The sequence below is a fragment of the Grus americana genome, unplaced genomic scaffold, assembly GCF_028858705.1.
Source record: "Grus americana isolate bGruAme1 unplaced genomic scaffold, bGruAme1.mat H_53, whole genome shotgun sequence".
NCBI lineage: Eukaryota > Metazoa > Chordata > Aves > Gruiformes > Gruidae > Grus > Grus americana.
This window is the reverse complement of record NW_026561375.1, coordinates 20,201-44,327: the sequence shown is the minus strand read 5'-3', so window position 1 is coordinate 44,327 and position 24,127 is coordinate 20,201. Positions and strand designations below refer to the sequence as shown.

The 24,127-nt window shown below is 58.5% G+C and overlaps 1 long non-coding RNA gene across 1 annotated transcript; it reads left to right on the top strand.

Moving 5' to 3' along the window:
- The first annotated feature begins 15,529 nt into the window (after window positions 1-15,529).
- Window positions 15,530-21,401, top strand: LOC129200332 (uncharacterized). The gene is made up of 3 exons (XR_008574860.1): window positions 15,530-16,042; window positions 17,446-17,521; window positions 21,195-21,401. It is a non-coding gene; the product is annotated as an uncharacterized LOC129200332 (long non-coding RNA).
- Window positions 21,402-24,127: the final 2,726 nt, after the last annotated feature.

Sequence of the window (24,127 nt, the reverse complement as noted above, 5' to 3'; positions counted from 1 at the left end):
GGAATTGTATTTGCTATAAATATTTATGTTAGCTTTTTTAATTCCTACAGTAAAATGTATTTGCAAGGAGTGCAGTATGTTGAAATACCTTGAGTTTAGTTTATTGTTACAATGTGCAAAACTAACTTGTGCAGAAGAAAGGATGTGCCTTAACAGCTCAAATGGACTCACGTGATTTTAAGCGTTAACTTTGCTAGCATTACATGAGATGGCCTGTCATCTGTAAGACTCGAAAGGACGTGGAATGCTAAGGAAATGGCACGTTTCACTGCTCATTCTGGTAACCTTAGGCATTGGGTATTCAGTGCCAACACTCAGAAGTATCATTCTAGCAATTAGTTGAAATACAGCTCTCTCTTTCAGACATTCATTTGAAAAGTGAAGGTCCAGGCATATATGAAAATATTCCTAACTCATTTCTAAAGAAGGTGAATTCAGGTTTATAATAAAATTTAAATGTTTAATCTTTTCTGAATTAGGTGGTATAGCTTAATAAAACGTCATACAGTGAATCAGACAGTATTTCGTATGCACTCAATACATGTAGAGTTACAAGCTCTGATAGCCTAATAAATTGATGACTTGAAGGATATTTTAAATTTTTTTTTCTGTCCTTTTAACAAATAGCATTCCATGCAGGTGAGCAATTACAGTAGCTGCAGTACCATGTACAAATCTAGTTCAAGTGCATTGTCACTTGGCTGTCCTGCAGCCTTGTTCAGCTCCAGTGCAGATGGAGTGACATGGGGGAATATCGTGGTGGAATCGGTGAAGAGCAGAGGGTCTGAATGCACCAATTGGGAAGAATGCTGCTGCTGGTCCCAGCTGCCTGCCCTGAGGAGAGCTCTGCCTTGCAACCCAGACCCCACCTAGCTGTAGAAGGGTGGAGGCTGGGAGCAGCCAGGATTTGTTGTCTTTCAGATGCTTGTGCTGCGAGATCTCTGTCCATGGGAGCATCTGTCTGTGCAAGCCCTTGAGGGTCCATGCACGCATATTCGTGTCAGCACAAAGCATGTATGTGTTCTTGCATTTGTCTTGTCTGCTGATGCTGTTTCATGGCTGCGCCATGTTCTGTCCCTGGGTTTGGAGACATAGGGAATGGCCATAGCCTGTTGCTGGTTCTAGCTGTTCCTAGGTGTACCTGATCCTCGGCGGTGGGCCCAGATCTCCCTGATGAGGCCAGTAATGACAGATCCAGGTGTGGGTGGCATCATGCTGATGGGAATAAGCTGCAGAGTTGAGCGCCTCATCTCATCCTGGTAGCTGCAGGGTTGGTGGGGCCCAAAGATGTTGCTCAGTGCCAATGTGAATCTTCAGGGTTGCGGGTCCCTCAGATGTCCTTGGCACCTTCAGATGGAGATCCTTGCAAGCATCAATCCTGGGGTTCTACAGCTGCTTCTGTGTTAGGGGTGAGGGGGATTTTATTTTTCCGTCGGGGGGGCATGTTTTTCCATGTCACAATTCTGACTTGCTACTGTGTGTATACTATTCTTTTGTTGTGTGCCAACCTCATCTTCCAGGTTGCTTGCACTGCACTGAGCTGTATTGTTTCAAATGTCCTTCATCTTGTGCATTGTTAGGCTTCTCCCAAACCTGGCCATGGTTCTGGCTCTTCTGCTACTCTTCCATTATGAGGAGGTGACTTCAGGCTTGATACCACTACCTCTGGACAAGTGTCTTACACAGAAGATCTACAAAGATGCTGGAACAGCAAAGGATGAGCAGCGTAAGCTTTCAGTGAGCTTAATGAGCTCAGAAGAACAGAAAAGCCTGGAGTTCTGGGTCATCTAGCATGTAGTAAGGTAGCAGTGGAGTTGGAAGGGTAGAGGGCTTAATTCTAGCTATGGTATCTGTGTTTCAGGCAGTTGGACTGGATGATTGTTGTAGGTCCCTTCCAACTGAACTCTTCCATTCTAGAGTCAAGTCGGTTTATGTTGTGGAATTCTGTGTGCTTCTTGTTTTGAAAGTGAAGGGGGTGTGTCCCTGTGGGCCACTGTGTGTGTGTTTGATAGCTACGTGGTACAACTGGTGCAATATAAAAGTCTTGGGACCTCTAGTAAAGGAAGTGGGTGCAGGCTTTGTTGTTGGTTTCTGCATATGTGCATAACCTTGTGTGTCTGGGATAGGTTGCTGGATTGAAAGTGGAATTGGATAGGAGGCTGCAATACATTTCTGTGTTACAGAAAATGACTTGCAGTCTGGGCTTTTTCTGCAGTCTGAGCACTTGAATTGTCAGCTGAGGCTGGCTGAAGAAGGTCCTGAGTAGTGCCCTTGATGCCCACCAAACAGCATCGAAGCGGGTAAATACAGAGAATTGCTTTCTGGTCTACCTGAAACCATCCCATTTGCCACCCTTTCCCCTCATGCTCCCTGTATTTGCCTTCCAGTGCATTGCACAGCCCTCTATTGGCCTGTCAGTCCCTTCAGATGTTCTCTGTCTCATTCGGATTCTCTTATGACCACTCCATTTCTCCTTTCCATTTCCCCAAATCTTTCTATTTGCATTCCAGTCTCCTTAGAAACCTAATTTGCCCTCTGAACCCCTCAAGAGCCCTCCATTGGTCTTTTGGTACACCCCACACAGTCCTCCAATCGCCTTCTGGTTCCCTCAGGACCCCTCAATTTGGTTTTTTGGCGCAACCCAGACACCATTTGCCTCCATTATGCCCCACAACTCTCCACTGGAATTCAGAACCCCTCAGGGCTACTGCATTGTCCTTATAGGCTACCACAGAGCCCTCTTCTTTGCCTCTATTGCACCCCAGAGCCCTTTGCTTATGCTGTGATCCCCTCGGGACACCTTCATGTGCTGTTGCTCCAGTTGGGATCCCCTCTCTCTTCATTTTCTAGTTCCATCAGGACCCCCCTCTCGTTGGTCCTCTGATCCCCCTCAGGATCCCTCCATTTCAGAGTTCCCCAGTCATCTAGTTCCTTCAGGACCCGTTGATTTGCCACTCTGTCTTCTCATGACTCGTCTGCCTCCCTTGCACCCAGGGCATTCTGCTCATCTGGTGTCCTCATTTGCCTTTCTGTGCATCATATGTCCCGTGTTGCCCTTCCGTGCACCCCAGAGTCTTCTGTTTGCTGTGAGGATTCTCCATCTGCCCTTCAAACTCCTCAGGACCCCCCCATTGCTCTTTTCGTACGCCCCAGAGTCCTCCAGTCAATCAAATGACAGAATGGTTGAGGGTGTTGGGGAGCATGAGTCCAAACACCACCACCCACACGTATCCTGCTTAAAGCAGTCAAGTGGAGCAGATTGCTCAGGACCATGCCCAGTCAGGTTTTTAATATTTTCAAGGGTGAAAAATCTGCAATTTCGCTGGGTTGCCTGTTTCACTGTTTAACCATGCTCACAGTAAAAAAAAAAAAAAAAAAAAATTCATGTTTAAATGGCATTTTCTGTATATCACTTTGTGTCCATTGCCTCTTCTCCTGTTCCTGGGCACCACTGAGAAGAGTCTGGCTCCATCTTCTTTACTTCCTCCCATCAGGTACTTACGCACATTAATCGGATTCACGCCCCACCCCCCCAGCCTTCCCTTCACAAGGCTAAGCAGTCTCCACTCTTTCGGACTCCTCATACGACTCCCCCATCCCTCAGTCCTCTTAGTGCATGCATGATTTTATTAAGTATGAAGATAATACACTATAGAGATAAAATGTTTGTATAAATGTAATAATTATACAGCTAATGCAAAACAAGACTTTCGTACGCTGTGAGTGAAAATAAATACCGCAAGTGCAAATTTTCTTCCCCGCTCCCCCCCATCAATATAACAGTGTCTGTGATGAATGGAGGAACTGGGACTGGAGATGTGGCAGGGCAGGCAGCTCATGGATTTGTTCCATCTCTGAATACCTGTGAGGGCTTGCTAAATTTGTGGCACCTTCCTTTGTAGAGTGAGGTACTCATGTCCCTTTGTGCTCAGTAAAAAGTGCCTCAACACAGTGCTCCAGGGAAGAGGTTACACATTGTGTCTGAGAGGCTGGGGACCAGTCCCAAAGGCTCTTGGACCACTTCAAGGTTCCTCGATGTTCCAGGACAACCCCAGTGCTGTTCACAGGGCTGCAGGGGGGTTTTCTCACCATGCCGTTGACATTCACTGTTACAAACACCTTGCATCATCCTGGGGGCAGCCAGGCTTCCTCCAGTGCTTTGTCCTGAGGTCGGCCCTGGATTTGCTGTCAGCATCCTGAGATGTCCCCGGTGTGTCTGGTGGCAAGGCCTTTGCTGGCAGGGGCAGGAGATGGAGTTTCCATGACAATAGCTGACTTCCCCTTGGCCCCGCTGAGCCCCACTGCATGCATTAGGAGACCTTTGGTGTGTACCAAGGCCCTCCATTTGCCTTTCCTCACTCCCAGAGTCATTCATTTGCCCCATCATCACATGGTGCTGCTTTTTTTTTGCCTTTTTTTTTTTTTTTTACCTTTTGTTGCACTCCTAGGCTCCCCATTTGTTCTCTTGTCTGCTTAATACTACTACTCCTTCCCATTTGCACGCTCCAGGGCATGCACTTTTGCTTTCAGCAAGCTCTTCTTGGGAGCCAGCACACACCTCTGCTGCCCTGGGAGGCCCAGCTTTCCCTGATGGAGATCATGGTGATGGCACCTGTTTCTCTCATGGGCTGCAGGTGTGAGCCAAGGGGCTGGTGGGCAAGGCTGCAACTGGGGGCACATAGGTGTGCCCCTGGGGGATGGTTGCATGTGGGGGAATCATTGAACATTACCAGCTGGCACCAGAACTATGACTGCAACTGCAAAGCAGGTGAGCACGGGTGGTTGTTTTGTGCTTGGGCTGCAGGTTCTGTCATAGAAACAGTGGGGGGCCCAGCATGTAAGGGGCAAAGGGAGAACTGGCTTGGGGCTGTATGGGAGGATGCAGGTGGAAGAATACATGGTGACAATGAGGGGCCAGAGTCACGGTGGGGCCACACCAAAGCGGTGCAAAGCTGCCGGGGTGCTGGGGCTGTGCCAGGAGTCAGAGTAGTCCTGGGTAACTCAGACACAGGGCCAAGTCAGGGCAGCCTTGAAGCAGAGGGGCCCAGTCACAAGGAGGAAGGGGAGGTGAAGGGGGTTGGAATGGTATGGGGCCATTCTGGAAGCAGAGCGTGGTGCCGGAGCGCAGTGGGGGTGTATGTGGTGGTGGTGAGGCTCGGACATGGTCAGAGCTGAACTGCAGGCCAGTAGTGGCACTGCTGGAGACCCTGGGCTGGTGTTGGGGATCATGGAGCTGCTGGGGACCCTGGGCCGGAGTTGGGGATCATGGAGCGGCGCTCTGCTTTCTGTAGGTGCTTCCGGGTCTGGGCAGGAGACACGACCTGTATGTAGTTTTTACACATCACACTGCAGTACACGCCGCGGTGTGCCGGGAGTTGTAGTCCTTTGGCACTGGGATTCTGGCCAGCCAGATTGTTCTGCACTGGGCACTGAGCTTCCAGTCGACCAGGTTGTTCTGAGCTGCATGCCGGCATATGCAGTCTTCCAATACAGGACTTCCGGTCAGCCATGTTGTTTCGCACCACATACCAGGAGATGTAGTGCTCTGGCACTAGGATTCCAGTCAGACACCTTGTTCTGTGCAGCCTGCTGGGAGATTGCCCCAGAGCCTTCTGTTGCCTGCCTGGTCCTCTTAGAGCCCCTCCTGCATGTCTTACTCTGTCTCGGAGATTTTTATTTGCTCTCTTACTCCCTTTGGACCACAGTAGTGCCCTTGGGAAGCCTCCTGAGACCAACTTGTACTCCAGAATGTTTTTATTGCCCTCTACACCATCTAGTATGTCTCGAGTTCTTTCTCTCTCTGATGACATCTGTACTCATCTTGCATCCCCTCCAGAGGCTCTCATTCTGTCTCTGAACCTTCTTTTATGCCTGTAGACCCATTTCGGTCTCTGTAGTTCCCCCATCTCCCTTGAGGCCTCTTTGTACCCTAGAGCACTCTGTTCTGCAACTATGCTCTCTAGGATGCCCATGTTCAGTCTCTGGCCCTCTGAAATATCTGTGCTTTACTCTAAACCCCTCCCAAGTTACTCATTTTTTCCCTGACCCTTTTTTTGCCCTTGTAGCACCATTTGGACCCTTTGAGTTTCCTCACAACTCATTCTCAGGCCTTCCTTGTGCCCTAGAGCACTGTTAGCCTTCTACCCCACCTAGGATCCCTGTTGTGGCCCTTGAGCCCCTCCAGGATGTCTGGTGCTCCAGAGCGTTCTGTTGCCTGTCCAGTCTTTTGAGGACCCATCTGGTGTCCACAGCCCACCGCCTTCATCCCTTGTTGTGTGAGTGGGCTTTCTCTTGTCCCTCTTACTCTCTTTGGACCCTTCTAATTCCCTCACCACCCTTCCTGAAGTGCTTCTTATTTTGTATCGCTATTTATTTGACTCTTAGCCACCTAGGTATTCTCTAAGGTGTTAACTACAGTTTCTGAGGCACTGTTTGTTCAGTCCAACCTAATTTTTTTTTTTTTTGTACATTTCAGGACTCTTCTAGTTCTCTTCAGTGACTAGGTCAGAGAGATATCCTAGGGGTCTTGGTGATTTGGAATTGCAACTGATATACAGAAAGCAATTACCACAGGAAGTGGAGGTCTTGTAAATGAAGGCTGCTTCCAACACATATTTCTGTTTTCTTATTCAGCACTAAGCGGAACACGCTGCTGGTGCAGCTTTGGTAGCATGTCTGGCCCAACAGAAATGAAGGACAGCGGTACAGCATCTTTCATTCCACGCCACGCCGGGAAGTGTAGTCTTACGGCACTCTAATGGCTGCCACGCGGCGCTTGCCAGTGCGTGCCGGGAGGCGTCGTTTTCGCGGACGTGGCTGCCGGACAGCCCGGCTTGCTCTCGCAGGAGCGCGAGGTTGGGGTTTTTTTGCCGGTTTCGAGTGGTTTTCTGCAGGCTTCCAGCCGCTCCCGAGCAGCGGTGCGGCCGTGCTACGAGAGCGCGCGCGGTGATGCGCGCCTATCAGCTCGGTGCTGCCACCTGGTGGCCAAATTGCAGTACTGCAGGAAGTGCGTGGCGCATGCGCAGCACGCATCGCAGCTTGGTGCTGCCACCCGGCGACCAACTTTCGGTACTGCAGCTGGGGGCGCCGCGCATGCGCAGCGCAGCGCGACTCTCGGCTCGCTGCTGCCGCCTGGTGACCAACGTTCGGTACTGCAGCACGAGCGCCGCTGGCTCCTGCCCCCCGGCGACCGAACGGCGGGACCGCGGGAAGGCGCCGCCGCGCTCCACGTTGCCGCCCGCCGGTAACGGCATTGCGATGTTGCAGCGCCCGCGGGGAGAGGGTGCTGCTGCTGCCGCCGCCGCGGGGAGCTCGTTGCTGCTTCCCGGTAAGGAAACGCCTCTGCCCCCCGACGTGCGCGGTGCCGGCGGGCGCTCGAACTAATTTCCTTTTCCTCCGCCTCCTCCTCACTTGGGGAATCTCGTTCTGCTTCTTTCGGGGAGGGTACCGATAGCCAAACACCTTCCTCCGTGACTTCTGACGGGTTTTTCCCTTTTCTTACAATCGGTACAACGCAAACGCTCTTTCCCCTTTTTTTTCCTCGGTTAAAGCATGCATTCCCTTCTGGTATTCCGAATCCATCAATCCAGATTTCTTTCTAACATTCCAATCACTTCTCAACGCAAAGAACAAATCTGCGTGTGCTATCTCATCCCACTTCTCATTTCTTGTCAAATGCTGTACGGCAGGCAGTATCTTAGCTTGCTCTCCATCTCGGGCTCGGTTACTTGTTACTTGCAGAAAATTTAATTTAGCATCAAATGGAGCCACGGAGAAACATCCCCAACTCATGCTGGCAGGGCAACCCGATTGGAGTTGGTAAAATCGCAACAGTGGACAATGTTTTGAAACATTTGCCTGGCAAGGAGAAGGGCCGTCTCCCGTTAGGCAACTGAATTCTGTGACCGATTTCCACACTTGACCCCCCCTGCGCACCCCCCCTTTGAAGGAGGCAGGCCCTAAGCCAATGCGATATAAAACTTGCAATATTATTTTTTTTGTTTTCTTAAATAATTTCTTAGGGATATGAGGCTTGCGTGGGTGCGTAGCTTGTCCTGTCCTTTCTGTTCATAATTCCGAACCCACTGGCTGGTGTAGAAGAACGGTCGCGTGACAAAAACAGCATGAAATTCGTCCCTGTGCCGGATGTGTCCCATGGAAAAGGAGCGCATCTGTTATTCCGGTGCAAAAGCTGTTTGATGAGCGTACCGCGCGATCAGCACTTGCTCTCAGTCACACGGTTTAGTTTTAGGTAGTCCTGCGAGGAGCAGGGGGCTTGGACTCGGTGATCCTTATGGGTCCCTTCTGACTAGAGATGCTCTATGAAATCTTCTGGTTAAAAATGAGCTTATTGTAACAGAGAATTCACTTAACGTGGCTTTGTGCAAGGACTGTCGTCTTAGAATAGCTTGCCTTTTTTTTTTTTTTTTTATTTCTTTTCCACAGATATGAGAAAAGCTCTGTCCAGAGATGCGGAGATGGAATCAACTGTACCTCTGCCTCATCCGTGAGACCGGAAGACATTGAGTAACTGTAAGCTGTGATTCTCAGGCAAATTACTAAGAGCGTTTTTTGCTCTTTTTAAAAAGTTTCCTGTGCCTTTGCTTTCACTCTCCCATTCTCTTGTCTTTGCGGCACGTCGCATTTGTTGAGGCCGTGGAAGCGACACCGGGAGCGATGGGTTGTCAGAACCAGGTCCTCCTGCCTGTCGCTGGTTTTGCTTACCTTCGCCGTCTCTGTGTACCAGTCTGCGTCTCTCTCTCTTGTTCCTCAATCCCTGTCCTCTCTTCTCTGTTCTGCTTTGTTTCGCTGCGTATGTCCCGTTCCCTGTCCCACCTTTATCCTTCTTTCCTTCTTCCTCGCCTTTTTCTTTGTCCTTTTGTCCTGCTCCCCGACCCTGTTTCTCGCTCCATCTGACCGTCCTTTTCCTGGCACCTTGGTGTCTCTGCTCCTTGCCCCCGTCTTTCTCTCCCCTCTGCCCAGTCCTCGTCTCCCTCTTTTGTCTCTCTGTCCCTCTGTCCTCCTTCTGCCTCTGCCCCTCTGTCCTGCTCCCTGCCCCTCTTGTTCTCACTCTGCCCCAGCGTCCCCTCCCCGGTCCCTCTTTCCCTCTGTTGCTCTCTCCTTTTATCTCTCCTTCTCCCTGCTCCCCAGCCCGGTTCTCTCACGCTCCCGCTTCCTTTTTTTATTCTCTGTTGCTCTGTCCTGCTCCCCGTGCCGCTGTCCCTCGCCGCCGTACCTCTCGGTCCGGCTCCCTGCCCTTATTCTCTTTTCCTCCCTCGCCGTGGCGCTGCCCGCCCAGGGTCGTTTCTGCCTCTCTGTCCCGCTCCCCGTCCTGGTTGTCGGTCGCCGTCCCGCTGCCTCTCGTCCTGCCGCTTCTTCCTCCCTCTCTGTCAGGCTCCCTGTCCCGTCCTTCACTCGCCGTCCCTTTCCTTGCCTCGTGCTTTCTCGCTCGCCGCCGCCGCCCCCCCCATCCAGCTGGCTGCCCCTTTTCTCCTCTCTTCTAGCGTCCTGCAGCTGGCTCCTCGGTTTTGGCGGCAGCCTGCACATAGCAGCCCAGCTCTCCAGCAGCCTGACGGGACCGACCGTGTGTCTGTTCCACGCCGGACTGGCGAGCGTGGCTCTGGGTAGGACAGCCGAGGTGCCCCAGGGCCGGGCCCGAGCCCCGGTGCGGAGTCTCTCCCGGAACTGGCTCTGTGTGTGACTGAATAAAACGCTTGCGGTCTCTTTTGCCGTGCCGGCTGCGTTGGCGCTTCCTTTGCGGGGGGGGGGGGGGGGGGGGGCGAGGGGCCGTGATGGAGGGCAGGGAGGAGGTGTGTGTGGGGGTATTAACGTATTCAACAAGGTCACATTGCTCGCATCCTCGGGATCCAAAAGTGATGCTTCTTGGCTCCGCCCCTGACCCATGCAAACTCCGGCCCCCCCCCGCAAACTCGCCCCCGCAAACTCCGCCCTCTAGGCACGCCAAGCCCGCCCCTCATGGAAACGCTGCCCCTGGTGCAAACTCCGCCCTGACGCAAGCCAAGCCCCCTCATGTAAACTCCGCCCCACAAAAACTCCGCCCCGATGCACGCCAAGCCCCGCCCCAACGCAAACTCCGCCCCTCACGCAAACTCCGCCCCGATGCAGCCAAGCCCCGCCCCTCATGTAACTCACCCCCGTGCCAATGCCACCCCGATGCAAGCCAAGCCCCGCCCCTCACGCAAACTCCGCCCCTCACGCAAACTCCGCCCCCGTCGCAAACTCCGCCCCGATGCAATGCCAAGCCCCGCCCCTCACGCAATTCCGCCCCGATGCACGCCAAACCCCGCCCCTCACGCAAACTCCGCCCCCGACACAACTCCGCCCATCACGCAAACTCCGCCCCTCACGCAAACCCGCCCCTCACGCAAACTCCGCCCCGACGACGCCAAGCCCGCCCCTCACGCAAACTCCGCCCCTGATGCTGCAAACTCGCCCCTCACGATAACTCCGCCCCTCACGCAAACTCCGCCCTGACGCACGCCAAGCCCCGCCCCTCACGCAAACTCCGCCCCTCACGCAAACCCCGCCCCTCACGCAAACCCCGCCCCTCACGCAAACCCCGCCCCGATGCAAGCCAAGCCCCGCCCCTGACGCAAACTCCGCCCCCGGCGCAAACTCCGCCCTGATGCAAGCCAAGCCCCGCCCCCGACGCAAACTCCGCCCCTCACGCAAACCCCCCGCCCTCACGTAAAACCCCGCCCCCGGCACAAACTCCGCCCCGACGCAAGCCAAGCCCCCCCCCTCACGCAAACTCCGCCCCCGATGCATGCCAAACCCGCCCCTCACGATAACTCCGCCCCTCACGCAAACTCCGCCCCCGACGCACGCCAAGCCCCGCCCCTCACGCAAACTCCGCCCTCACGCAAACTCCGCCCCTCACGCAAACTCCGCCCCTCACGCAAACTCCGCCCCGACGCAAGCCAAGCCCCGCCCTCACGCAAACTCCGCCCCCGACGCACGCCAAACCCCGCCCCCACGCAAACTCCGCCCCCGACGCACGCCAAGCCCCGCCCCTCACGCAAACTCCGCCCCCGACAAACTCCGCCCCGACGCACGCCAAGCCCCGCCCCTCGCGCAAACTCCGCCCCCGACGCAAGCCAAGCCCCGCCCCTCACGCAAACTCCGCCCCCACGCAAACTCCGCCCCCACGCAAACTCCGCCCCGACGCACGCCAAGCCCCGCCTCACGCAAACTCCGCCCCCCACGCAAACTCCGCCCCCGACGCACGCCAAGCCCCGCCCCTCACGCAAACTCCGCCCCCGACGCATGCCAAGCCCCGCCCCTCACGCAAACTCCGCCCCTCACGCAAACTCCGCCCCCGACGCACGCCAAGCCCCGCCCCTCACGCAAACTCCGCCCCCGACGCACGCCAAGCCCCGCCCCTCACGCATCGCACAGCGCATGCTCGCTCGGTGCTGCCGCCTAGTGACCAAATTTCGGTACTGCAGCGGCAGCGCCGCGCATGCGCAGTGCAGCGCCACGCCCCCTCCCCGGAACCGGCTGCCGGCAGCCGGTGTGCAGGGGCTGCTGTGAGCCGAGGGAGGAGCGGAGGCGTCGCCGGGCTGCGGCTGCACGGAGGGAGAAGGTGAGCGGGGCAGCGGGACGGACCGGCGGGTCCCGGGGAAAGCCCCGAGGAGGGCGGCGGCAGCGGTGCCGCCTCCGAGGAGTGGCGGGGGGGGGGGGGGGCGGCGGGGTCCGTGTCACAGAGGGGAGGGGGGCTGCCCGGAGCCGTGCGGCGGGTGGGGGGGGTGCGCGCCGTGTCGGAACCGGGCGGGGAGACCGTCCGGAGCCGCGCGGCGGGGGCTGCCCGGAGCCGGCGGGCGTCCGCGCCTTTCGGAGGTGGCTGAGGGGAGGCGGGGGGGGGGGCGCCAGCCCGGAGCCGCGCTGCGGAGCTCGGGGCTGCCGTCGCGGCTCGGCGGGGCTTTCGGGTGAGTCGGCTTTGGGGTGAGGGCACGGGACGGTGTCCCCGCAGGGTCAGGAAGCGTGGAAGGCTGCCTCCCGCGGCACGCCGGCAGTTGCAGTCTTGGGGCACGCGGCTGCTGGTCGGCCATATTGGCTCCCCGGAGCACGCCGGGAAGTGTAGTCTTACGGCACTCTAATGGCTGCCACGCGGCGCTTGCCAGTGCGTGCCGGGAGGCGTCGTTTTCGCGGACGTGGCTGCCGGACAGCCCGACTTGCTCTCGCAGGAGCGCGAGGTTGGGGTTTTTTTGCCGGTTTCGAGTGGTTTTCTGCAGGCTTCCAGCCGCTCCCGAGCAGCGGTGCGGCCGTGCTACGAGAGCGCGCGCGCGCGGCGAGGCGTTGCCCGGTGTCCCGAGACGAGCGCTACCGGTCGGACTCTCCGGAAGCCTGTCCGGCAGCCCCAGGCCGCCCCCGAGCCCTGGCGTGAAGGCGGCAAGCTGGCCCTCGCCTGTGCCGCTTTCTTCCTGAACAGGGGTGCTGGCGGCGGCGGCAGCGGCAGCAGCGCGGGGAAAGAGCGGCGTCTCCGGAAGCCCCTGCAGAAGGAGGAGGGTCTCCGGCCAGGGCCGACCTCCGGTAGTAACGGCCACTGCTTTTTCTTTCCCTCTCCCAGGCCGCGCTGAGGACGTGGTTGCCCGTCCCTCCCTTGGGGATGCCGTCGACTGCACCCGCCTCGCCTGTGCCTGGCCTGGCTCGCCTCGTGGCGTGGGGGCGAAAAGGGACAGGCGGCGGAGCGCTTACCGGCCGTGGACAGCAGCTGCCCTAAGGGAAGCTGGAATGGCCAGAGAAAGGTGAAGAAGAAGAAGAAGAGATGGAAGGCTCTCCGGCCGGCAGCTGCCTCCCGCTGCAGGCAAGAGAGCGCCTGCCTCGCCGGGTGAGGAAAGATCCCTCGTTGCGCTCCGCGGCAGGTCAGGCTGCCGACGGGCACCGCAGGGTCGCCACGCGTAATCCAAAGCACGGTGCGGCCGCGTACCGAGGGAGGCAGGGAGGCAGGCTACTCATCTAGGCAGACTCGTCTCCTCGGAGCTGTAAGACACCCGTGTATTCTCTTAGGCGGAGGACAGCCGAGCGACCGGAGTGACAGCAAAGGAAAGGCGGAGAGCGGGAGAAAGAAGCGTCTGCGCTGGCAAGCTCTCCCGGCAGCGCCGAGAGCCAGAGCTGCGGTGAGTCCTGGGCCCGCGGGGCCCCATCGCCTCTCCTCTGCGTCGCGGGCCCTCCTCTGCCCCCCTCGCTTTCCCACCCCGCTGTGGGGTTTTTTGGTTTGCTTTCTGCTCCCCGCTATGTTCTTTTTCCATCTCGCTCTGACGGGCTGCCTGTCCCCACCTTTTTTAGGTCCTCGCTCTCTCTGCCCCGTAGCCCGTGGCTATTGTTTCCTTCTCTCTCTCCCTGTCTCTCTGTCCGGCCCCCAGCCACTGTTTCTGCATTCCTCCCCCTCGGTCCTGTAGCCTGTCGGTATTTCTGCCATCTCTGGCTCTCTCTGTGCGGCTCCTCGTTCCTGTTGTTCGAGGTCTTCCTTCTCGGCTCCGTAGCGAGTCGTCGTGAGTCTCTCTCTTTCTCCGTCCCTCTTGAGCCTCTTCCCTGCCCCTCGTTTTGAAGGCCCGCCTCTCTGTCCCGGCACCCGTCGCTATGGTTCCTTTTTTCGGTCTGGCTCCGTCTCGCTCCCCGTCCCTGTTTTTCTAAAGTCTCCCCTCTCTGCCTCCTAGCCCGTCGGTACCTTTTTCTTTCCCCGTCGCGGTTCGTCTGGCTCCCTGTCCCTCTTTCTTTCTTCCTTCCTTCCTTCCTCCCTGTCTGCCCCGCAGCCCGTCCCTTCGTTCCTTTCTCCTTCCCTCTCTGTCCCTCTCCCGGTCCCCGGCATTAAACTCTGCTTCTCTGCCCGGTAGCTCGCCACCGTCTTACCTTTCCCCGTCTCTCTCTCTGTCCAGCTCCCTCTCTCGAATCTTCAATTCCTCCCTGTCGCTGCAGAAGCCTGTCGGGACTTTTTCCCCTGCCCGGCTTGCCTCTCCCTGTCTCGCGATTCCTCCCTCTCTGCCCTCTTAGCCGCGACCGTTTTTATATTCTCCGTCTCTCCCTCGGTCCGCCTCGAGATCCCGATTGTTTTTTAAAGCGACCGAATCGTCGAGGTTGGCAGAGACCTTTACGATTATCGGGTGGAACCGCGAACCTGGCGCTGGCAAGTCCCCCTCTGCCCCGCAGCCCGTCCCTTCCCTTCCGACGGCCTCTTTCTCCACCTCCCTCTGTCCGGCTCCCGGCCCCTCTTTTCCACTTCCGCCCTCTGTACCCTGTGGCTTTCCCCCTCTTCTTTCTCTCTCTGTCTCTGTTTGAGGAGGAGCAGCTGCCGCCCCAGCGTTCGCACCCCGTTCACGGTGTCGCGCGCACGCTTCTTCTCGGGCGCGCTTCCTCCTCCTCCTCCTCCTTCGGGCTCGACCCGAGGCTTCCGGCAGCAGTCTCCGGGTGTCGGATTTTGTAAAATAATTAACGTAACTGAAAGGTGCAGCAGCGGGATCGGCCCGGGCGGGGCGCCTCCAAAGAGAGGGACCCCGAACAAAGAAATCCCGGGGCCGTTCCACGCTTGGGTCCCGGACACCCGCCCCTCGCGCGCTGTCCGCGCGTCCCTTAGTCCCGCGGTGACTTTTGGTCTGGGGTCTTCTACCGTCGTCTCGGATTCTTCTTCTGTATAGCTGTGGGCGGTGCGTTATTCCACAGGTGCTGCTGCGCCGATGCTCCGTACGTTCGCAGTAACGGGTAGAGCGGAAGGCTCCGTGGCCAGGGAAGAGCGGCACGGACGCGTTCCTGCTCGCTCCGTTGCACCGGAATTTCGACGGCTGGGTTCGGCCGCTAAATTGATGGCGCTACCGGAAGAAATTTCAGAAAAGTGAGTACTGTGCTTGTCTTTAATCTTTTAAAGTAATTTTTCTACGGGCGCCCGGTCCGTGGCTTAGATATTTGGTTTGCGGCGAAACAGACCCGGAACGTGGCTCCAAGTAGCGTTCCGATTCGCTGAAATTCCCCGTAGTCAGAGAGCAAGAATGGTGAATGTTGCTTGGCGGTTTGAAATCTCAGGCTTTCTCTGAAAGCTGACCTGCCAGAATGAGCCGAAAGCAGGCCGAACGCCAATAGGGATGCCGCAGAAAAGGTCCTCTTCTTGACAGGAGAAGAGCTTGGCGAAACGTCAGCGCCGTTTCCCGTAGGGCCTCCGACGTACCGGTTCGGCAAGCGTGGGCTTTGTGCGATTCCCTCGGGGACGATGGCGAACAAACCTTGTACGGCAGAGAGCATCTTAGCTTACTTTCCATCTCCTGCTCGGTTACTTGCAGAATATTTAATTTGGCGTCGCACGGACCCAGAGGGACGGGTCCCCAACTCATGCTGGTAGGGCAACCCCAGTACCAGCCGGTAAAATCGGAAAAGAGTGCGACGTTTTGAAACGTTTGCCTTGCGAGGAGAAGGGCCGTCTCTCGTTAGGCAACTGAATTCTGCGACCGATTTCCACGCCTCACGCGCGTGCGTGCGCGCACACGCGCCCCCCCACCCCCCCCCCCCCAACAGGCAGGCTTTGAAGGAGGCAGTCCCTAAGGCAACGCGATCTAAAACGTGGAAGTTTTTTTTTCTATTTTTAATAGTTTCTTACGGATAGGAGGCTCGTGTGAGCGTTTAGCCTGTCCTGTCCTTAATTCTGAACCCACTGGCTGGTGCAGAAGGACGGTCGTGTGACAAAAACAGCATGAAATTTGTCCCTGTGCCGGCTGCGTCCCGTGGTAAAGGAGTACATCTGTTATTCCTGCGTGAAAGATGTTTGATGAGCGTACCGCATCGTCAGAGCTGCTCTTGGTCTGCCTGCAAGCCGTGGGTTATGATTTAGAAATACGTTCGCCTACCGTTCCTTAACTGTGTGGTTTTGGTTTTTATTTTTTCAAAGAAAGGGTGGCTTTTTCGTCGATCTCTTTGTGAGAGTATCAAATCAGGCGGCGGTAAATACGTAGAAGCAACTAGGCGTACTACGGCGTGTACCGGACAGCGTTGGCGTGCCGCTCTGCTAGCAGCGGAGAGCCAGATGAGGATGCCCGTGGTAAGTACTCGTTCTGCCTCCGGCTGAACGGAAAGATTCTCATGTGGAGGGTTCCTGGGCTTGTCTGTGTGATTAGCGTTACTTTTTTTTTTTTTTTTTTTTTTTTTAATATGAAACAGGGTCAGATAATTGTTGATGAGTGGGACTTTGCGTACTCCTTTAGGTAGTTTTTCGTACTGAACCTTAGATCGGTTACAAAACTTAATCTTTGTGCAGTTTACACGTTTTGTAGCAACTACAAAGACATTTATCCTGTAGGTAAGCTGAAAATAAAAATGCGGTTTCTCACCTGATTTTTCTTTCGGAGGAACGCTCGCCCCCAGCGGCTGGTTTTTTTTGCTAGTGTTGTCGGGGGGAAGGAACGGCGGCGCTTGCCTGGTTTCTTCCCCTAGCCAGGGACCTGAAACTTTGTTTTCCTCAGCTGTTTCACTAGAAATTTACAAGTGTCGGTGGTCAACAGTGGCAGAGAATTGGGTGGCGTTTTCAATTTCAAAGGGAAGGAACGTGTTGATGTTAATTCTGTTACCAAAAGCGAAGTACCAGCTGCTTCCTCTTTCTAGATCTTCTCTCCTTTCGCCGTCCTCCCCGAGGGGTAACGTGGCCACGCCGTATACCTTTTCTGCTCTGGTACCGTTCGTTTGATACGCAGGAGCGCTGTGAAATAACTAGAAGGGCTACGGACAGACATCTGCCATCGTTGCGGCTGCCTTAAATCGTGTATTTGTCCCTTTAGCCCGTCATTTCCTTTCCGCTCAGTTGAGTTACGTGCAGCGTTAGGTTCCAGTCGAGAGCGGTGCCGCCGAACAACGCTCTGGGAGCGTGCGCGGAGGAGGGCGACCGAGATGGCGAGAGGTCTCCGAGGCAAGACTTAGGGGGAGCGGCTGAGGTCACTTGGTTTGTTCAGCTTGGAGAAGGGAAGGCCGAGGGGTGACCTCATCGCAGTCTACACCTTCCTCGAGGGGGACGGCGGAGGGGGAGGCGCTGACCTCCGCTCTCTCCGGTGACCGGCACTAGGACCCGAGGAAACGGGACGAAGCTGCGTCAGGGCAAGTTCAGACCGGACGTTGGGAAAAGGCTTTTCACTGAGAGGGCGGTCGGTCAGTCACGGAACAGGCTCCCCAGGGAAGCGGTCGCAGCCACCGAGCCTGTCAGGAGTTCAAGGAGCGTCTGAACGATGCTCTTAGTCGCACGGTTTAGTTTTAGGTAGTCCCGCGTGGAGCGGGGGCTTGGTCTCGGTGATCCGTATGGGTCCCTTCCAACTTGAGATACTCTATGATTCTGTGAAATCTTCTGGGTTAGAAACGACCTTATTGTAATAGAGAATTCGCTGAACGTGGCTTTGTGCAAGGACTGTCGTCTTATAATATCTTTTTTTTTTTTTCTTCCCCCCCCCCCCCCCCCAGATATGAGAAAAGCTCTGTCCAGAGATATGGAGACGAAATCAGTTGTACCTCACCCTGTGACACCGGAAGACATTGAGTAACTGTAAGCTGTGATGCTCAGTGAAATTACTAAGAGCGTTAAGTTTCCCGTGCCTTTGCTTTCACTCTCCCATTCTCTTGTCTTGCGGCACGTCGCATTTTTTGAGGCCGTGGAAGCGACACCGGGAGCGATGGGTTGTCAGAACCAGGTCCTCCTGCCCGTCGCTGGTTTTGCTTACCTTCGCCGTCTCTGTGTACCAGCCTGCGTCTCTCTCTCTCTGTTCCTCAATCCCTGTCCTCTCTTCTCTGTTCTGCTTTGTTTCGCTGCGTATGTCCCGTTCCCTGTCCCACCTTTATCCTTCCTTCCTTCTTCCTCGCCTTTTTCTTTGTCCTTTTGTCCTGCTCCCCGACCCTGTTTCTCGCTCCATCTGACCGTCCTTTTCCTGGCACCTTGGTGTCTCTGCTCCTTGCCCCCGTCTTTCTCTCCCCTCTGCCCAGTCCTCGTCTCCCTCTTTTGTCTCTCTGTCCCTCTGTCCTCCTTCTGCCTCTGCCCCTCTGTCCTGCTCCCTGCCCCTCTTGTTCTCACTCTGCCCCAGCGTCCCGCTCCCCGGTCCTCTTTCCCTCTGTTGCTCTCTCCTTTTATCTCTCCTTCTCCCTGCTCCCCAGCCCGGTTCTCTCACGCTCCCGCTTCCTTTTTTTATTCTCTGTTGCTCTGTCCTGCTCCCCGTGCCGCTGTCCCTCGCCGTACCTCTCGGTCCGGCTCCCTGCCCTTATTCTCTTTTCCTCCCTCGCCGTGGCGCTGCCCGCCCAGGGTCGTTTCTGCCTCTCTGTCCCGCTCCCCGTCCTGGTTTGTCGGTCACCGTCCCGCTGCCTCTCTTCCTGCCGCTTCTTCCTCCCTCTCTGTCAGGCTCCCTGTCCCCGTCCTTCACTCGCCGTCCCTTTCCTTGCCTCGTGCTTTCTCGCTCGCCGCCGCCGCCCCCCCCATCCAGCTGGCTGCCCCTTTTCTCCTCTCTTCTAGCGTCCTGCAGCTGGCTCCTCGGTTTTGGCGGCAGCCTGCACATAGCAGCCCAGCTCTCCAGCAGCCTGACGGACCGACCGTGTGTCTGTTCCACGCCGGACTGGCGAGCGTGGCTCCGGGTAGGACAGCCGAGGTGCCCCAGGGCCGGGCCCCGAGCCCCGGTGCGGAGTCTCTCCCGGAACCGGCTCTGTGTGTGACTGAATAAACGCTTGCGGTCTCTTTTGCCGTGCCGGCTGCGTTGGCGCTTCCTTTGCGGGGGGGGGGGGGGGGGCGAGGGGCCGTGATGGAGGGCAGGGGAGGAGGTGTGTGTGGGGGTATTAACGTATTCAACAAGGTCACATTGCTCGCATCCTCGGGATCCAAAAGTGATGCTTCTTGGCTCCGCCCCTGACCCATGCCAAACTCCGGGCCCCCCCCCCGCAAACTCCGCCCCCCCCACAAACTCCGCCCCCACAAACTCCGCCCCTCACGCACACCAAGCCCCGCCCCTCATGGAAACTCCGCCCCGGCGCAAACTCCGCCCTGATGCAAGCCAAGCCCCGCCCCTCAGGCAAACTCCGCCCTGATGCACGCCAAGCCCCCCTCACGCAAACTCCGCCCCCACACAAACTCCGCCCCTCACGCAAGCCCCGCCCCTCACGCAAACTCCGCCCCTGATGCAAACCCCGCCCCTCACGCAAACTCCGCCCTGATGCACGCCAAGCCCCGCCCCTCACGCAAACTCCGCCCCGAAACTCCGCCCCTCACGCAAACTCCGCCCCTGATGCACGCCAAGCCCCGCCCCTCACGCAAACTCCGCCCCTCACGCAAACTCCGCCCCGACGCAAGCCAAGCCCCGCCCCGCAAACCCCGCCCCTCACGCAAACTCCGCCCCGACGCAAGCCAAGCCCCGCCCCTCACGCAAACTCCGCCCCCCGCCAAACCCCGCCCCTCACGCAAACTCCGCCCCGACGCACGCCAAGCCCCGCCCCGACGCAAACTCCGCCCCTCACGCAAACTCCGCCCCTCACGCAAACTCCCCCCTCACGCAAACTCCGCCCCCGACGCAACTCCGCCCCTCACGCAAACTCCGCCCCGCCCGACGCACGGCCCCCCTCACGCAAACTCCGCCCCGACGCAAACTCCGCCCGAACGCCAACCCGCCCCTCACGCAAACTCCGCCCCGACGCACGCCAAGCCCCGCGCAAACTCCGCCCCTCACGCAAACTCCGCCCCGACGCACGCCAAGCCCCGCCCCACGCAAACTCCGCCCCTCACGCAAACTCCGCCCCCTCACGCAAACTCCGCCCCCACACAAACTCCGCCCCGACGCACGCCAAGCCCCGCCCCTCACGCAAACTCCGCCCCGACGCAAACTCCGCCCCCGACGCACGCCAAGCCCGCCCCTCACGCAAACTCCGCCCCCGACGCACGCCAAGCCCCGCCCCTCACGCAAACTCCGCCCCCGACGCAAACTCCGCCCGCGACGCACGCCAAGCCCCGCCCCTCACGCAAACTCCGCCCCTGACGCACGCCAAGCCCCGCCCCTCACGCATCGCACAGCGCATGCTCGCTCGGTGCTGCCGCCTAGTGACCAAATTTCGGTACTGCAGCGGCAGCGCCGCGCATGCGCAGTGCAGCGCCACGCCCCCTCCCCGGAACCGGCTGCCGGCAGCCGGTGTGCAGGGGCTGCTGTGAGCCGAGGGAGGAGCGGAGGCGTCGCCGGGCTGCGGCTGCACGGAGGGAGAAGGTGAGCGGGGCAGCGGGACGGACCGGCGGGTCCCGGGGAAAGCCCCGAGGAGGGCGGCGGCAGCGGTGCCGCCTCCGAGGAGAGGCGGGGGGGCGGGGGGCGGCGGGGTCCGTGTCACAGAGGGGAGGGGGGCTGCCCGGAGCCGTGCGGCGGGTGGGGGGGGTGCGCGCCGTGTCGGAACCGGGCGGGGAGACCGTCCGGAGCCGCGCGGCGGGGGCTGCCCGGAGCCGGCGGGCGTCCGCGCCTTTCGGAGGTGGCTGAGGGGAGGCGGGAGGGGGGCGCCAGCCCGGAGCCGCGCTGCGGAGCTCGGGGCTGCCGTCGCGGCTCGGCGGGGCTTTCGGGTGAGTCGGCTTTGGGGTGAGGGCACGGGACGGTGTCCCCGCAGGGTCAGGAAGCGTGGAAGGCTGCCTCCCGCGGCACGCCGGCAGTTGCAGTCTTGGGGCACGCGGCTGCTGGTCGGCCATATTGGCTCCCCGGAGCACGCCGGGAAGTGTAGTCTTACGGCACTCTAACGGCTGCCACGCGGCGCTTGCCAGTGCGTGCCGGGAGGCGTCGTTTTCGCGGACGTGGCTGCCGGACAGCCCGACTTGCTCTCGCAGGAGCGCGAGGTTGGGGTTTTTTTGCCGGTTTCGAGTGGTTTTCTGCAGGCTTCCAGCCGCTCCCGAGCAGCGGTGCGGCCGTGCTACGAGAGCGCGCGCGCGCGCGGCGAGGCGTTGCCCGGTGTCCCGAGACGAGCGCTACCGGTCGGACTCTCCGGAAGCCTGTCCGGCAGCCCCAGGCCGCCCCCGAGCCCTGGCGTGAAGGCGGCAAGCTGGCCCTCGCCTGTGCCGCTTTCTTCCTGAACAGGGGTGCTGGCGGCGGCGGCAGCGGCAGCAGCGCGGGGAAAGAGCGGCGTCTCCGGAAGCCCCTGCAGAAGGAGGAGGGTCTCCGGCCAGGGCCGACCTCCGGTAGTAACGGCCACTGCTTTTTCTTTCCCTCTCCCAGGCCGCGCTGAGGACGTGGTTGCCCGTCCCTCCCTTGGGGATGCCGTCGACTGCACCCGCCTCGCCTGTGCCTGGCCTGGCTCGCCTCGTGGCGTGGGGGCGAAAAGGGACAGGCGGCGGAGCGCTTACCGGCCGTGGACAGCAGCTGCCCTAAGGGAAGCTGGAATGGCCAGAGAAAGGTGAAGAAGAAGAAGAAGAGATGGAAGGCTCTCCGGCCGGCAGCTGCCTCCCGCTGCAGGCAAGAGAGCGCCTGCCTCGCCGGGTGAGGAAAGATCCCTCGTTGCGCTCCGCGGCAGGTCAGGCTGCCGACGGGCACCGCAGGGTCGCCACGCGTAATCCAAAGCACGGTGCGGCCGCGTACCGAGGGAGGCAGGGAGGCAGGCTACTCATCTAGGCAGACTCGTCTCCTCGGAGCTGTAAGACACCCGTGTATTCTCTTAGGCGGAGGACAGCCGAGCGACCGGAGTGACAGCAAAGGAAAGGCGGAGAGCGGGAGAAAGAAGCGTCTGCGCTGGCAAGCTCTCCCGGCAGCGCCGAGAGCCAGAGCTGCGGTGAGTCCTGGGCCCGCGGGGCCCCATCGCCTCTCCTCTGCGTCGCGGGCCCTCCTCTGCCCCCCTCGCTTTCCCACCCCGCTGTGGGGTTTTTTGGTTTGCTTTCTGCTCCCCGCTATGTTCTTTTTCCATCTCGCTCTGACGGGCTGCCTGTCCCCACCTTTTTTAGGTCCTCGCTCTCTCTGCCCCGTAGCCCGTGGCTATTGTTTCCTTCTCTCTCTCCCTGTCTCTCTGTCCGGCCCCCAGCCACTGTTTCTGCATTCCTCCCCCTCGGTCCTGTAGCCTGTCGGTATTTCTGCCATCTCTGGCTCTCTCTGTGCGGCTCCTCGTTCCTGTTGTTCGAGGTCTTCCTTCTCGGCTCCGTAGCGAGTCGTCGTGAGTCTCTCTCTTTCTCCGTCCCTCTTGAGCCTCTTCCCTGCCCCTCGTTTTGAAGGCCCGCCTCTCTGTCCCGGCACCCGTCGCTATGGTTCCTTTTTTCGGTCTGGCTCCGTCTCGCTCCCCGTCCCTGTTTTTCTAAAGTCTCCCCTCTCTGCCTCCTAGCCCGTCGGTACCTTTTTCTTTCCCCGTCGCGGTTCGTCTGGCTCCCTGTCCCTCTTTCTTTCTTCCTTCCTTCCTCCCTGTCTGCCCCGCAGCCCGTCCCTTCGTTCCTTTCTCCTTCCCTCTCTGTCCCTCTCCCGGTCCCCGGCATTAAACTCTGCTTCTCTGCCCGGTAGCTCGCCACCGTCTTACCTTTCCCCGTCTCTCTCTCTGTCCAGCTCCCTCTCTCGAATCTTCAATTCCTCCCTGTCGCTGCAGAAGCCTGTCGGGACTTTTTCCCCTGCCCGGCTTGCCTCTCCCTGTCTCGCGATTCCTCCCTCTCTGCCCTCTTAGCCGCGACCGTTTTTATATTCTCCGTCTCTCCCTCGGTCCGCCTCGAGATCCCGATTGTTTTTTAAAGCGACCGAATCGTCGAGGTTGGCAGAGACCTTTACGATTATCGGGTGGAACCGCGAACCTGGCGCCGGCAAGTCCCCCTCTGCCCCGCAGCCCGTCCCTTCCCTTCCGACGGCCTCTTTCTCCACCTCCCTCTGTCCGGCTCCCGGCCCCTCTTTTCCACTTCCGCCCTCTGTACCCTGTGGCTTTCCCCCTCTTCTTTCTCTCTCTGTCTCTGTTTGAGGAGGAGCAGCTGCCGCCCCAGCGTTCGCACCCCGTTCACGGTGTCGCGCGCACGCTTCTTCTCGGGCGCGCTTCCTCCTCCTCCTCCTCCTTCGGGCTCGACCCGAGGCTTCCGGCAGCAGTCTCCGGGTGTCGGATTTTGTAAAATAATTAACGTAACTGAAAGGTGCAGCAGCGGGATCGGCCCGGGCGGGGCGCCTCCAAAGAGAGGGACCCCGAACAAAGAAATCCCGGGGCCGTTCCACGCTTGGGTCCCGGACACCCGCCCCTCGCGCGCTGTCCGCGCGTCCCTTAGTCCCGCGGTGACTTTTGGTCTGGGGTCTTCTACCGTCGTCTCGGATTCTTCTTCTGTATAGCTGTGGGCGGTGCGTTATTCCACAGGTGCTGCTGCGCCGATGCTCCGTACGTTCGCAGTAACGGGTAGAGCGGAAGGCTCCGTGGCCAGGGAAGAGCGGCACGGACGCGTTCCTGCTCGCTCCGTTGCACCGGAATTTCGACGGCTGGGTTCGGCCGCTAAATTGATGGCGCTACCGGAAGAAATTTCAGAAAAGTGAGTACTGTGCTTGTCTTTAATCTTTTAAAGTAATTTTTCTACGGGCGCCCGGTCCGTGGCTTAGATATTTGGTTTGCGGCGAAACAGACCCGGAACGTGGCTCCAAGTAGCGTTCCGATTCACTGAAATTCCCCGTAGTCAGAGAGCAAGAATGGTGAATGTTGCTTGGCGGTTTGAAATCTCAGGCTTTCTCTGAAAGCTGACCTGCCAGAATGAGCCGAAAGCAGGCCGAACGCCAATAGGGATGCCGCAGAAAAGGTCCTCTTCTTGACAGGAGAAGAGCTTGGCGAAACGTCAGCGCCGTTTCCCGTAGGGCCTCCGACGTACCGGTTCGGCAAGCGTGGGCTTTGTGCGATTCCCTCGGGGACGATGGCGAACAAACCTTGTACGGCAGAGAGCATCTTAGCTTACTTTCCATCTCCTGCTCGGTTACTTGCAGAATATTTAATTTGGCGTCGCACGGACCCAGAGGGACGGGTCCCCAACTCATGCTGGTAGGGCAACCCCAGTACCAGCCGGTAAAATCGGAAAAGAGTGCGACGTTTTGAAACGTTTGCCTTGCGAGGAGAAGGGCCGTCTCTCGTTAGGCAACTGAATTCTGCGACCGATTTCCACGCCTCACGCGCGTGCGTGCGCGCACACGCGCCCCCCCACCCCCCCCCCCAACAGGCAGGC